Raw genomic sequence first — 16,759 nt, 5'->3', positions numbered from 1 at the left:
AAGGCATGAATATAAACTGCCTGTGGATATTGTCTATATTGATAATACAAGATTTCCAAGGTGGGTGTTTTAGGGAAAACTAAAATTAAAAGAATAGACAGAGAACAAGAAGGTTTAAAAAAAAGGCGTGAGAAGGAACTGTCAAAGAAGTAGAAAAAAAGAATCCAGAGCCAAAGTAGAGCAGTTTTCAAAAAGGTGTATTAAATTTACTTGAACTTATCAAAAAAGAAGTGAATTTTTAAAAAGGATCTATTGGCTTTAGCTATTAGGCAGTCATTAGTGTCCTATGCAATAACAGTTGCAACGGTGATATAAGGGAAGATAGTAGTTTATAATGGTCTAAAGAGAGAATGGGAACTAGGAAAGGAATTAGAGACTGTTCTGTGAATCACATTTAAGAAGCTTGTAGAAGGAGCAAGAGAAAGTGGAAGCTTGAGGAGAATGTAGAGTTCAGAGAAGGTTAGTGAATTTTCAGTATGAGAACAACTAAAACTTGTTTGTATGTCAATTGGAAGGAGTTAAGGTATATTGAAGGTACAAAGCAGAAAAAGAGTTGCTGACATTATGAGGTTCCTGAAGACATGCTAAAAGATACGCAACTGAGACAGGCAGTGATATTAGTCTTCAAAAGAGGGAAATTTTCTGAGAATAGAGGGCAGAAAATGAAAGTGGGTACAGATAAAAGTGATTTTTAGGTATAGAAAATTGAGTCTACCTATAATGGCCCCAGGTTTCTCTGTGAAATAAGAGTAAAAGTACATTTCTCAAAAGAGTGCAGATATGGTGAAGTAAAAAGCTTTGGAATTGCCACTGAGGTTTGGATAATGGCAGTAAGCAAGGGCAGAGAGCTGAGAATCTCCAAGACTGGAGAACATACATTTGCTACAACATCTATTTGCAGAGCAGTATGATTTTCTCCATCAGACTCAGTATCATTGGTTGTAGAAGTTGACAAATGACTAACTGAAATGATTCAAAATTAGGGCTTAGCAAACTTGCTAGGAAGACATGAAATACGGGACATACAGATTATTAATCAAGACAATGACTTCAGTGAAGTAGTATGCTGTGGAGAAAGAGATTGAAGTGATAAAAAGGACAAAAATACTATTGTTGTCCTAATTCTTCCTCTGAAATGTATAAATATGATGATATGGTAGTATTGGCTTCTTGGCTTGTTTTGCTTTAGATTTGTGACCTAGGAAAAGAAAGTAAACAGTGAGTTAGAGGGGTTTCTATAAATATAAATACTATAAAAATGCACTGTGTCATCTTCATGACTATCCTATAGAGTAGATATTCATTTTAGAGAAGATAAATTGAACCCCAAGGAGGTTGAGGAAACTTGGTGAAATTACCCAGTTAGTTATTAGAACAGTAAGGTTTATACTTCAGATTTGTCAGACTTCAAATTCAGTGCTCTTTTCATAATACTTTGCTGTCTCTCCAAGAAATTTATACTTTAATTTCTTATATGATCAAATGAAAGTGATGTACTCTTAGAAAGGAGCACTTGCCAAAATAAAGTCTTCAAATATAAGCTCTGGTAGTCATCAAAGGTCATAATGAGTATGTCCATACAGTGCTCTCTTATATGTGTTAACATTTGCAGTATAGCAAGGTCTATAGTTTGGTTTCTGGCGTAAATAAATAATTTACTTATGACAATTAAACCACACATCATCTCATTAGCGTTACATTTAAAGTAGCGCCAGGCTACTTCTATTAGTTTTATGGAGTTTCAGTTTTTTGTTTTGCTTGTGGAAAATGAGAGTTGGAAATGCAGGTGATCCACAGAGCTTTTACCACTGAAAGAGATCCACAGATTGAAAAAGATAGAAAGACACCACATCCATGCTTTCCAAGCTGTGCATTGCCCTCGAGGGCTTGGTTAAAAAAATGACTTGTTGCTGGCATTTATCTTAGTGGTGCCACAGACTGCCTCGCAAGTACAAGGTCCGGAGTTCGATCCTTGGTACAAAAGAAAAAAAAAAGCGACCTGCATATTTGAATGAGGTAATTCTTGACACTTTGAATCTTGACTACAGTAAGTAAGGCCTAGATTAAAGAGAAAATTGAAGTAGCAAAACAACCAAACTGGTGAGCCTGAGTCCAGTATCCTTTTTCCAGAAATCCTCCTGGTCCCAGGCCAGAGCTGAGACAAACATAAGAAAGGTGACTCCTCTAGACTCAATGTCTAGTAATGAAAGCAGAGGTTATTATTTTAACTTTTGACTTAGGGGCTACTCCCTTGTGAAAAATCCTAATTATTGTAATATGATGGACTTACACAATGACACTCTGGAATAAGCCAATCATTTTCTCTTACTGTTACAGAGTACTGAAAGAAAAGGAAGCAAACATTTATTGAGCCCCTATTGCATTCTAGAAACTTAACTCTATTCTCATCGTAATTCTTTGAGGTAAGCATTATTACCCCTATGTTATACAAGATTTTGAAAAATGAAGCACAGAGCCAAATTGTTTCACAAAGTCATCTAATCAATGCATAGCAAAAATTGTGCCTGTATTTGTATCTACATGACTCCAAAATTCTTAAAACTTTAAGGTTTCTGTATAATTTAAACTGAGGTGATTGTATCTTACCCATTTTGAAGCTATTTATAAAAATCGATGCTATCTGGAATGTCATACAAGAGTTTTTTGTTTGTTTATTTGTTTGGCTTTTTTTTTGTACCAGGGATCAAACTAGGGACCTTGTGATTGTGAGGCAGGCGGCAACACACTGAGCTAAATCCCCAGCCCACATACAAGAGTTCTTAAAATTGTGTAAACTGTTTCTGTCCACCAAGGACCACAATGGTATCTGGAGAAATATATAAGCCCTTTACAATGCCTAAAATAAAGTAAATAGGATTACAAAGAAAACACATTAAACTAAAATTGACATCAATTTTTGAAAATGTTTATGGCAGTATATATGGCCTTTATCTGTAAGATCTAACAACAAATCCAATCAATGCTTTCAATTTTTTTAATTCTAAATTTCACTTAGAGGTTAAGAAAAATGAAGATGCAATTTTTCCTATAAAAGCTAATTCTGAATTCTATGAATCACTTCAGAGATCTACTAGAGGCTATACAGTAGTGTGTCTGAGGTGGAATGCACTAGGTTACAAGAGATGATTTTTGAATTTCCAGAAAGTTTGCACACTGGTTGCTAAATACCCGCATTGTTTCAAAGCAAATTTTATAACTTTACAGTTCAATAAGTTATATTACACACAAAAGTAACAAAAACTGAAACTCATCACTTCCTATTTCACTGTTTTTTATTATTGTGTATGCTGTCCAGTTTACTTATACATATCTATTGTATATGTAGGCTAAAAACAGTATATGTTATCATGGCATCTTTTTCTAACTCCATATTCAGTGATATCATGTTGTCAACTTGAAATCAACCATGGAAGCCAGCAAGTGTCACAAAACCGGGCTTTTTTATTGCAGAGACAGCTGTGAGATATTTAACTGCACTCTATTGTATCCTTGGGCTCCATATCAAGAACATCTAGTGGATAGAGAACACACTTGAAGATCTATCTCTGTGTTGCTCTTTTAAGTCAATAATTTTAGGGATTGTCTAACAAGGATTTTTTAAGTAAAAAAAGAATAATAATAAAAGATGAACTCCATTCATGTCAATAACTTTTGCTCTTTGAAGACATCCTTGGGAGGATAAAAAAATAAGCCACAGGTCTAGAGAAAATGTTTATAGATCACATATCTAATAAAGGACTTATGTCTATAATACACAAAGCACTTTCAAAACTCAATAATAAACAAGCAAATAAACTAGATAGGAAAAGACAATTCATTGAAAGAGATATAAGGATGACAAGTTTATGAAAAATGTTCAGTATCATTAGTCATTAGTGTGAAGTTAAAACCACAATGAAATATCATTACACAAATACACTAGGATAGCTAAAGTTCAAAATATTTACATTGGTGAACTGGAAGTCTGTCTTTGTGTCTTGCTTAAGTATTTTCTCATTTTTATTTTGTTGTTGGGTTGTCCTTGGTTTAATTTCTGGGTTATTACTTAAATCTTCCTGATATAGTTGTGCTTTAGCTTTTGATTCTCTAATGACTCATAGACACTCTCATTTTCATAGTATCAATGTGAAATAGGAAGAAAGGGGCTAAAGGTGTAGGGAAAGTGGGAAGGGTAGGGGAAAGCTAATAAGGGAAAAGAAAAATATGAGAAAATGAAGAAATGGAAAAGAAGTGTTTGTAAAGGGGGAGAGAGGAGGGGTGAAGGGAGGGCAGGGACAAGGGGAAAAAATGAGAACCAAGATCTGTCATGTAAAGGTACAAGATCCCAATGATGAATGTAACTGTACTGTATACCTAAAATGTACCAATAAACTCAATGAGGAAAAAAATATTGACTATACCACACATTGGTACACATGTGGAACAATTATAATTCTCATAAATTGATGGTGGTGATACGGAAGTGATGTCAGAAATGAAATATAAAAATATTATATCTCCAAACCTGTTAGCTATCTGATACACTGAGTTTGTGTTACCTAAAAATTGAAGAATAAATTATAAGAACAATGGAGGTTTAGAATACAAAGATGTTGGGCCAGGGATTTAGTTCAGTGGTTCTACCACCTGTCTCTCAAGTGCAAGGTCCCATGTTTAACCCCTGGCACACACATACACAAAAAAGAATAGAAAGATGTTTATTGGTATAACAGCTCCTGAGAGGCAGGAGGAAACCCAAATGTGTAGCCCGGGAACCTCACTTTACAACAGTTTTATGGAGTAAAACCCATATGGGTACAATGTGGGAGATCAACAAATAAGGTCACAAATATAGTTATTTAGGTAATAGTGGCCCAATTGGGAAACAAATCATGAAACAAGTGTGCATGGAAAGAATACTTCTAGGAAATGATAGGTCCAGAGGTCCTGGTCACCCATTTTGTAACTGATGTTTATATAGACTTCATTAGACTCAGTGTTTGTCATTTGTGGAAGTATATAGGTCTGGTCATCTTGTCTTCATCTGGAGGCCTGGACTTCAGCAGATTTGTCTCTGGTCTGAGTTAAGCTGTTTCATCTTTGTACTGACTCTGTCTCTCTCAAGACCCTAACTCTATCTGAGTGCCTGTAATATTTCTATTTTACTTTGCTGTCTGTAATATTTCCCCCCTCTGAAGAGGTATCCCAAATTGCCATGCGGGGGCAGGAACAATGACCATTTGTCTGTTTTAGGCTGAAAGGTTGTGATCAGCAGTCAGAAATACCCGACAGAGGGTATAGGCCCTTAATAGGTGCCAGGCATTTTTGCCATGGCTAGACATATAGAATTAAGTCTGAAGGAGACAAGACTAAAGAGACAAATATACATGGGCCAAGCAATAAGATCAGCAAGACTCTTATGAATCCAGCCAACAAATGTTTCCACCAGGAAGACAGTGATAGTCTTCCTCAGGAAGGAGAAGGAGAAGGGCCAGGGAATTTCAGAATCTGACATAACCTTAACCTATTTTTTAATATCTTGAATAGCTACTGAGATATTAGCAGAAGTATTGGGAATGTACACAACATTTAGTTTTTACATTTATATAAAAGCTCCCTTATGTCAGGATGTGTGATGCATCTGATGTCTAATGCAGGATGTCTAATGCATCTGATTTTGGAGGATGGCTTTAACCACATAAATCTCAGTGTGCATCTCCCTATCTATGTAGGGGTAGTCAGGGCCACAAATTGGTTTCAGAGGACTAATGAGTGCTGCAGGGGCTTCCCACTTAATTCCAGGGCAGGTAAACCAGTCAGTTGTAAAACAGTCTTTGACCTGTAAAATTATAGTACATGTGCACTGCTGAGGAGAGCTCCATCACAATATTTAGTAGAGTTAAGCCAATGAGAATAGGAGTGCTCTTTTTGTTCCCATCACAAGGGGGGGCTTTATACTGTTATCCTATAGTTGGAGTTTACCACATATAATCATCCCAGAAGAGAAAGTAGCTATCTTTACATGTGCAATTGCTGGATCTTGTGATAGAACTTTTATTCTTACTTAAAACAGGGATTTTACTTGTTCCTGTAGAGGCTTCAGTGGCATTTTTAGAAGATATTCCATTTTGACCAGGATCAGTAAGGGTGGAATTTATAGGCTATTCAGTTACCTTGTAATGCTGGGCTAAGCTATGATCCACTGAATTTTTTTGTCTCTCATTAATGTGATCCTATAGTTTGTTTTGTATCTCTTGGATATCCTTTTCTGTTTGGTGTTTAAGATCAAGTTAAAATGAGATATGTGTTAATCAAAATTAACCTCCTGCTCTTTATCAAGATCAGTTTATTATATTCAGGAATTACTTTCGGATCCATGTACAGAGCCTCTTATCTCCTCTGTCAGTGTCAGCTGCTAGAATTAATCAAGGTCTTGCTTCACCATGTTGCTTTCTAGGAAAGCATGAGAGATTTTTCTCTCTCTGGTAACCTTCCTTTGTCACTCTGTACATTTGTTGAGTCCTATCCTCTGAGGCCCAGCAATCTTCTTACTCAGAAGTTTGGGTGACTCACCAAATTTGGAGGATACAGTAGAAAAGGTGCCCTTATGTCCTGGGTCTTTATTGATCTTCAAGTTCCCAGGCCGGAATTCTGGCAGTTCGTTTAGCCCCGATACATTTCCAGAACTTTTGAAAGATACAGTATATCTAGGGGACCATGATTTCTTACTAATTATGGTTCTTTTAGAATTTGATCTCTGTACAATGTTAACAGATAACAATTATAAATTTTATAGAGAAAACATAATATTGTAACATGCCAAATATACTACCTTTGAAACACATTTAAATATCTAAGTACAGAATTGCATTTAGTCAATTGTCTCTATGTAATTTATAAAGAAACTCTTACCTAATTTGGTGTCCTTCAATAAGATGTCATTGAAGAAGTGTGTGACATTGTCTGAGCATGCCTAAGTGAAATAACACATATATAACATACACATCACATAAGCTTTTTAAAAATATTATTTGACTGGTGGTCCTCTTGGCTGGTTTGTCATATACCTCTTTTCCCAAGTAGCTGGAGCAAAATAGAAAGGTTGTATCTGAGTCTAAGAGAAGGTCATCACCATAAATAATCCTATTTTTACACCTTAGAAGACCTGTAGATCTGGAAGACAGGAATACATTTAGTATACTATGACATTAGCGATAACGAATGTTATAGCTATTGGAAGCCTTCATCTCTTGATTTAGCTTTCTACTGAGTATCTTTTTTTCATTAAATTTATTGGTACATTTTAGTCATACAATACAATTACATTCATCATTGGGATCTTGTACCTTTACATGATGTATCTTGATTCTTGTTTTTTCCCCATTCCTTGCCCTCCCTTCACCCCCTCTACCTTTTGCTATTTACAAAGACTTTGTTTCCATTTTTTTCCTTTTCTCATATTATATTTTTCCCTCTTTCCTTTCCCCTACCCCTCCCACTTCCCCTACTGCTTTAGACATTATCTTCCTATTTCACATTATCAATTATACATTTTGATCCTTATTTATACTTTTAGTTTCTTATATCAGAGAAACTATTGGATATATACATGTGTACCCTATTTATTTCACTTAAGAGTATTACCTTGATACTAAGAGCATCTTTTAATAAGAAAACCTTCTTGTTTTACCCACAGAGAGCTTTATTTTTTATTTTTATATAAACATATTACAATAATGTATAGCCATATTTATTGGGGTGTGTCTCTCCCAAGGCTATGAAAATCATGGGGGTCTCTTTAGTGAACGAAGGCCAGATTGAGATATTTACAGGTAACTTCTCCTTTATTTTCCAGAGGCAGTCATGTCCAGCAATTTTTCCAAACCTAAGGGATCTCCATTTAATTGTTTTAATGAATTTTAGATGCCCCATGAGAACCAGATTACAACAATAAACACATTATTTTTGACCAATGTAAGATTCTCAACTTATTGTGCCCAGACAACAATATGAATTGTATTTGTAAAACCAGTCTCAGCATCACTTTGATCAGCTGGCAAACTGGGTGCAAGCATGATTTTAACATTAATGGCACTTATCTACAAGTCATATTAAGTCATAGGAAAATACCTTAAAAACCCAAAGAGGTGAAAGAAGAAAAAATTATTGAGCTCAAACAAAATAGCTGTGCATATGGTGACTCATTCAACACACACATGGACAAACACATAAGATGATTTGTTTATAAACTAGAATGCACTTGGATATATTTTGCTGAATTAAATTATAGTAACCCTTTTTTAGCTATAACTAAGACTAACCAGAACATTTTAGATCAATTAACAGAGGTCTTTTGTAATAAGAATTGGAAAGAACAAAAGTCATACCCATAATCAATATTTTGTATATAACTTGTTTTAAGAATCTTAGCGATTCCATCCCTTCTTCCTTTTGTGGCTTCTTGCTCAGTCACCTCTACACCTTCTGTACACCTCTACACCTCTACACCTACTCAGACCTTTTTTTTTTTCTTTAGAGTAGGAAAATTTACTGGGGAATGAGAATGAGAAGTAGAAATGGAGAATAAGAATAACCCCTGAGAAACAGAAGCGGTCCTAAATAAGTTGCCCAATCCCAGATCTTTTTGTGACAGCATTCCTGGCATCCCCCACTCCATGGGAGGTGGAGCTAAGGTGGCTTTACTGTTTTTCATATTTTACCTGTAGTTTTTTGATGGGAGCATATAGAATACAGTACTTAAACAAGACATAATATCTCTCCCCAGGAGGGGAACTGGATTTGCAGGCATAAGTAAAAGCAATGGGTAGAAAGGAAGCCATCCCAGTTATAGCCCAAAGTTTGTGAGAAATAGAAAATTACCTCTTCTCCAGTGAGTTTTTGCTGAGGTTTCATAACTGGAAAAAAAGCTAGAGTTGAAAAAGAATGATTGAGAGACATGTGCCAAATGATTTAGGGGTCCACGTGCTGATGGTAGTTCAACCAAAGGGGGAAGATACAGAGAGTGCCCTGGGGCCCTTCAGTCTTTTTGGACCAGCTAGTAAGAAGGGCCTGATTATTGGGGCTTTTGCCTTGGGGAGCATGATCTCTTGTAGTGACCCTTGCTATCAGGGCATGGCTTAAGGAGCCTTTTTAAGGCAATCCCTCATAAGGTGGCCTGTCTTTGTTTCTTCCCTTTGGCTTTCTCCTGCTCCTGATTTTAAAATACTGAGGAAGCAATTTTTGCTAAAGTATCATGGGGGCTATCTGGAATAAAAGCCATCTTTTGTAACTTTTTCCTAGCATCTGGGACTGATTGAATAATAAATCTGTCCTAAAGAATAATTTGTCCCTTTATCAAATCAGGAGCTAGGGATGTATGTTGTACCAATGCCATTTGCAAATGATCTTTTTCTTAGGAATCATTCAATAACATAAAATAATGGACTGGCTTAATTTTTTTCCTTCTTAGACTTTCTAGGACACATGGCTAAAAATGTCTTTTATTCTAGTCTCCCATCTGTTTGACAGGCCAGTGGGGTCTTGTGTAGGAACTGCTTATATTATAGTAAGAATTGGGCTGGGGATTTAGCTCAGTGCTTCTGCTTCCTGCCTTGCAAATGCAAGATCCCGAGTTTAATCCCAGGTAAAAAGAAAGAAAGAATAAAAGGGCTAAAGGTGTAGGGAAAGTGGGAAGGGTACCGGAAAGGTAATAAGGGAAAAATATGAGAAAATGAAAATATGGAAATAAAGTGTTTGTAAATGGGGAGGGTGGAGGGGGTGAAGGGAGGGCAGGGAAAAGGGGAAAAATGAGAACCAAGACCTGTCATGTAAAGGTACAAGATCCCAACGATGAATGTAACTGTACTGTATCCCTAAAATGTACCAATAAACTCAATTGAAAGAGAAAGAAAGAAAAAAAGAAAGAAAGAAAAAGAAAAGAAGAAAGAAAGAAACTGCTTGTTCCCCGAGACTGCCTGTCTTCTGGATTCTTAAAATTAACAATATAATATTCATCCCCAAATGTAATAGCAGCTTGTAGTGTTGTTTGACTCTCATTAGAAGTCAATATTTGATTGAAGGGTAACATTACTTCTTTCTAGTCTGGTTTGTAGGTATGAATAAGTTCTCTAAATACTTTAATGTACTTGTCAGGGTCTTTGAAAACTTTCCTAGAGCTTTTTTGATCTGTCTTACGTCAATAAGTGGAAAGGACATATTAACATGGGTATGGTGGCTGAATTTGTCATTTTCTTCTTCTGGCTTATATTTATGATTTGAAGACAAATAAGGATTATCTTTTAATGCAAAGAGAACATGAACATAAGGACATTCTAACCATTTTTTCCTCTCTCAGTAAAATTATAATTGTGAGATGGCGCCATAATAGGTACTTCCCTCTGCATTCCATTTTGACTCTAGATGATAGGCAGGCAATGTGTGGGTGAAGAAAAATATTAAACTGCTCTTCCTCCATAAGTGGGGGTTGAAACTTCACCAATGTTTAAGAAATGCATTCCAAAGGAGTAAGCCATTTCAGTATTGAGATGTCCATGCTAAAATGCAAAAAGAAAAATTGGCGTCCCTTTAATTTCTGTTTGATTTTTGTTCCCTTGAGGCATTCCCAGAGTTGATTTCACTCCAGGGCTGGTGGCTGCCATCTGGAGAGAGGAGGAAAAGTAAACCTGATCAGAATATCCTCCACTGTACTACTGTGTAATCTTATCTTCCCTAGGAACTAGTGTTCTTACTCCTATATGCATTTTCAAAAACAAGTTAGAAATTATTTCAGCCATGTTAGTGGTGTTTTAAAGAAGGAAGCATTACTAGAAAATCAAATAATGAAGAGATATCAACCATTGCTTTCTAATTATTTGAGAGAGAATAAGGCAGATAGATCAAAAGGCAGCACTACCCATTCTGCAAAAGAGATCACCTCTAGAGACTAGACAGAAGCAAATAAATGGCTCAGAGGAATTCTTCCCTGGGATTAGGGAGACGAAGCTTCTAAGACAGCTGTGTTATCTGCCTGGTCACCTAGACCACCTTCCTTAGCAGCAAGACAAGGCTATGCATGGTTCAAAGTTCATTCTAAGTCATTAAAATTCACAAGTTAAACTTATACTCATCACCTAGCAACCACAAGTCTCACTAGACGAAGGCACACTACATGCCCATAGAAGAGAAAGGCTGACCCAAATCACTTTTTCTTTTATGTCTACTTTGCAAGGCATAAATGTAAATTGCTTCTCTGTTAGCTGTTCTGGGAAAAGAAAACCATTTGTTACAAACTATTTCTGCTTCCACTGGACGACCTTTGGATATCTGCCAATGAGTAGCCTTTGCCACAACCCCGCAATTGTCACATCAGGTTTCACTAGTTCCACAAAATTGAAGATCTTTCTCCAGAAAAGAAATCTCATTGCCCCACTGGTCCACATTCCACCAGCCACTGGCTTCTGTGGAGATGGGGATTGACCGGAGTGTGCTTGGAGAAGCCTGCCCTCTGTTTCTTAGAAAGTGGCAACTTCCCTAAAGGTGACTTACTAGATGACAGAATAACCACTGTTTTGTTATTCTGTAAGATCTTAGAATTCTATAAGGGACATATACAAGCCTGAACTGTCTTTATCTAAACTGATTTTATAAAAGACCCAGTTTACAGCATTTTCTAAATTTACTTGTAGCTACTGTTAAAGTCCACTAGGTGGTGATCTCACCTTACTTTTCCTTAGCGTTGCTTAAACAATTAAAGCAATTAATATACAACGGAAACAGAAAACCTTATCTGCTAAAGCAAAATATCCCTTTAAAGAAGCATCATAAAAATTTCAACAATAAGCAATGCATAAGAATTCAAAAAATAAAGCAATTAGCAAAAGGCACAAGCAGTGATAAACAAGAATGACAATTTTAGTTACCTAATATAATTCAGAAGTCAAGAAATAAAAGAAAACTTCCCATTAATGATTTATCTCAGTGGGACTTCCAATAATGATACAGGAAATGATACCAGAGATATAATATGAAGATGTAGGTCCCAACCTGTTAGCTGTCTGATACACTGAGCTAATTTTTTCTCAAAATCAAAGAATGAGTTATAGAAACCACGTGGGTTAAGAATAGGAAGATATTTATTGATAGGACAGCTCCCAAGGGGCAAGAGGACACTGGAACTGATAGCTCAGGGATCCCACTTTACAGCAGAGTTTTATGGAGTAAACCCATGCGGGTACAGTGTGGGCCACAACCATGCCAATAAGGTTACAAGTAATAATGGTCCAATTGGGAAACAACTCACATAACAAGTGTGCATGGGAAAAACACAGGCTTCTTAATGATGGCTCCAGAGGTCCTGGTCACTCATCAAGGTAACTGATATCTATCTACACTTCAGTAGTCTCAGTGTTTGTCCTTTGATCAAGGAAGTATATTGTCATCTTGTCTTTCGAGGCTTGCTCTCCAGCAGATGTGTCTCTGGCCAGAGCTGTGATGTGTTTCACCTTTGTTCTGGTGCTATCAAGGGCCTAACTCTATCTGAGTGCCTGTAATATTTCTTTTTGAATTAACTGTCTATAATAGTGAGACTGCAAAATGGTGTAACCACTTTGGAAAACAATTTGCTAGTTTCTCTCTCTTTTTTTTTTTTTTTTTTTTTTTTTTTTTTGGTACCAGGGATCAAACTCAGGTCCTTGTGCTTGCAAGGCAGGCAGTGAAACCACTAAGCTAAATCCCCAGCTCTTGTTACTTTCTTATAAATATAAACTTTCTCTCATCATATGTCCCAGTTACTCTGGTCCTAGGTATTTTTAGAAGAGAAGTAAAAGCAAATGTCTACACAAATATATATGTGTGTGTGTGTGTGTGTGTGTGTGTGTGTGTTATTGTCATCATTATTTTAATAGCCCCAAACTTGAAACAACTCTAAATCCATCTATAGAAAAATGCATAAAATAACGATATCACAATCATTTAATTGACTATTGCTCAGCAATAATAAAGATTCAGTGTAAACAGCTTAGGTGAATCGTAAGTTATGCTGTGTGAAAGAAGCTGGTCAATGAAGAATACATATGGTATTATTTCACATATAGAAAATTTTATAAAGTGCTAGTCAATCCATCAGAGGATGAAGCAAGTTAGCAGATTGGATAATCAGGGCTGGCGAAAACTAGCAAACAGCATGAGGGAAGAATTATAGAAACATGGGAAAACTTTTGGAATTGATGGACATGTTCATTATTGTTTGATTGTGGTAATGGTTTTATGGGTATATACATGTCAAAGCAACAAATTGCATACTTCAAACATGTGCAGTATATTTTATAGCAGTTACATCCTAAATAAATCATTTTATATGAGTAAGACTGATCCTAGTAGAAAAAGTTTGAAAAAACTCTACAGCGAAGAAGGTATATGGATGGCAAATTATTTCATTAAATGAGGTTATTCTGTTTCTTGATTAATGTTGCTGAGGGCCCTTTATTATTGTCCATTAGTTATGAGCCAAATATGTGAGAGGATAACTGTATTAGACTTACTAAATGGTATCTTTGTGAAAATCAAATATTACAGCTAAAATAAATAACATACCAACCCAACCCATGTTTTCCATTTGTTGTGGGAACCTATGTGGAAGAAGTAGATAGAGTCTTTCTTCAAAAAAAAAGAAGGTGAGACAGATATTAAGCAATATATCTTAGACCACACAGTAGATCAGTAGCAGGAATGGGACTAGAGTACAGATCTCCAAATTATTTGTCAAAAAAAAGGTTCTCTGCAGAAAGGAAGAGTCTACTATATGGATCTGCAGGATGATCAGAATTCCTGGCAGGATACTGAAAGATAAGCTTATGTGTTGGAAGAATCTATATTTTGCTCAATTTTAACAAGGCTTAGAGAAAAATTTCACTACAATGTAACAGACCTAGCATTCCTAAATGTTTTCAGCATGTTTTAAGTTTGTGAGCAGTTTTTGCTTCTCAATCAAAAGATCTATCAATATTGTATTTCTTGATACTGCTAATCTGTCCATTCAGTACATAGAAAGCTCACATTCATCTGCAGAGCTGGGAACAATATGTGAGCCAACATTTCATTAAGTTGTATATTTTTCCCAAACCAATGATTGGTTGCATCCCCTTCTCCTTGCCCCACCCCCTTATGCTTTAGATGTTGCTGGGGAGATTTTGGCCCAGTCTAGAAAGAGGAGGAGGGAACTGGATAAGAAAGGGGGAGTAAAGAGCAGTTACCAGGGGTCACTGTTCTCTAAACAGACAGAAAGGAAGAAAGAAGAGTAGGAAAATTCAAAATTCTGCATCCTTCTCTTCGAGGCAGGGCAATTTTCTGTGGGAATCCAGGCAGAAAATTTAAAGCATCTCTGAGAAAAAGAGCAGCAAAATTAAAGATATTCTTACACTCCCATTTAAACAGCATTTATAGAGTATAAGTAGCCTATTACATACAAACCCTTATTCCTCAATAAGACACACACACACACACACATACACACACACACACAAGCATACAAAATGGTAAACAGAAACATCAGCAGCTACAGAGACAGTGAAAAGACAGAAATGAAGGAGAAAAGGGACACCTCCAGAAATACATTTTCAAACCTTAAAAAGATTAGTTAGGCAGAGGGGAGATAGCAGGGAAACAGCAATGAAAGCCCTAGGTGGTGGGATAGGTAGAGGCAGGACTGACGTGGGAAATGAGGGGTGAAGGTGAGACAAGATTAGCAGTTAAGTGTGGATAAAAGAGGGTAAATTACAGAGTCTGACTCCATAGAAACTCTACCTAAGGGTGGATTAGAAGAAAATGAGGCACAAATCTCCCCAAATTCTAGTATTTAAAAGCTAGAATTTTGTTCATTCTGCACACTAAAATAAATTTTGATCACATTTTTCTATGCTTTCCAATAGACTCACTTTCCAGTGAAGTGTGAAATGACCATATTAGTGTGTATATGTAGATTTGTTTTATTTACATAGCTCAGCTTTATGAAACATATTTCTAGGAGATGAACATACACCTCAGGTATCTAGCTGAGAAGTGAATTTTAAAATACATATAAAACTGTGAGAAACATTAACTATAGAAAAGAAACAGACAAGAGGATGGAAAAAACTACTTTAAAATTGTTTTTAGCATTGGCATGCATTTGAAGGCATAGATAGAGACTACTAAATCAATGTACAATATAGTCTCACTATTGTGAGTCAGTGGAGGCAAAGATAAGCTGAAGTGAAAAATCTGAAATGTACAATATTTTTAAAGACATGTATTTTCATTATTTTCTAATGTAGTTATTCCAACTATTTTAATAAATTTTCTCCCTATAATACCAGTGTCCACAGAGCTCTGAATATACAAATGCAATTACCCACAACCATGAGATTTATTTTCCAGTGAAGCAAATTTTCCTTAATACTCTTATCTTTCTGAGAAATATAATAACTAATATTTATTGAACACTTCCCATGAATGAGTCAGACACTTTTAAGCAATTTACATTAACTGTCATATTTACTTCTCAGAACTACCTTGTGAAGCAGTTTCAATTATTTCTCCCAATTTACTGATGAAGAAATTGAGATTTGGAGAGGTTAGACACCTTGCTTATAATTATACAGTTCATAATAGGTTGAACCAAGATTTCAACCCAAATAGGCTGATTCTATAACCTTTGTTATTCACTAGAGTACTATGCTGCCTCAGATAAACAACATTTTACCTCAGTTAAAAAATAATCGGATATCATGGCTTTATTTTAAAAAATGAAGGAAACTTACAGAGTATGTTTTAGCATCAGCATTCACCGGAACCCTCTCTTCTACATCCTCCTCAGCAGCTACAAAGATCAATGGTATTGAGAGTACTGAGCTTCAGGGACTGCAGGATCCTCTGACAACAAATTAGGAGTCAGTTATCTTCAGTGGAATCTATTGCTGAAGCAGAAAAGTAAACTAGCACCTTTTGGAGGAATTTGTACAACAAATTAAAAATCCAAAGGTTTTCTGTTTAATTATCAGTTAAACAGGAAGGTAAATCATTTACTACCTTCCATCCCAAGCCTTTGCTGCAGTGAATTTAATATTGTTTATATTTATGTGAATGAAAATTCAATCATCTCTTCTTGACAAAGCTTCTTTCCTTCCTTTTTCTTTCTTCCTTTCTTTTTCCTCCTGTCTTTATTTCTTTTGTTAAAACACAAATGAGCTTTTATCCTGCCCTGACTTATCATGATATTAAAACATTATCAATTTTAGGAGTCTGGATTAATGAAGATTCATGTATATCCCCTTGATAAAAAATACTGACCATCTAATATGATGATTCAATGCTTTTATTTTGTAGTAACAATAATGTTCCAAGAATCTGGACTGATTATGACTACAGACAAAAAAAAAAAAACAGAAGAAGAAAATTGGAGAAAAAAAAACTCATAAGACCATCTTTTGATAGGTTGAAAAGTTAAAAAGCTACTGGGCAAGTTGCCATGGATACCATGCCCAGAGTATAATACTGAGCTTTTCACAGTTAAACACTAAAGGCCTAACTCTCCAGCTGCATGCCTCCTTTCTATGCAGGCAATAGCAACTACTTGAAATGGAAATTCTGTATTTTGATGAATGTGAATGCAATGGAAAATTTCCTGTGCAAGAATGCAAACATGATGGAAAATATTGGAATCAGCTTAATTCCAAAAAGATTTTATACCATTTCTATTTTACCTGAGATTTCTAAATGAAAACTC

The 16,759-nt window shown here is 35.9% G+C and overlaps 1 long non-coding RNA gene across 1 annotated transcript; it reads right to left on the bottom strand.

Moving 5' to 3' along the window:
• Positions 1-678: 678 nt before the first annotated feature.
• LOC104847584 lies at positions 679-15,928 on the bottom strand. The gene is made up of 3 exons (XR_776188.1): positions 15,795-15,928; positions 6,913-6,973; positions 679-1,198 (listed from the first exon to the last, which is right to left on the bottom strand). It is a non-coding gene; the product is annotated as an uncharacterized LOC104847584 (long non-coding RNA).
• Positions 15,929-16,759: the final 831 nt, after the last annotated feature.

The sequence above is a fragment of the Fukomys damarensis genome, unplaced genomic scaffold (assembly GCF_012274545.1).
Source record: "Fukomys damarensis isolate Sample0158 unplaced genomic scaffold, DMR_v1.0_HiC HiC_scaffold_39, whole genome shotgun sequence".
Lineage (NCBI taxonomy): Eukaryota > Metazoa > Chordata > Mammalia > Rodentia > Bathyergidae > Fukomys > Fukomys damarensis.
Note: the sequence above shows the minus strand (reverse complement) of the source record. Positions and strands in the feature narration are given on the sequence as shown.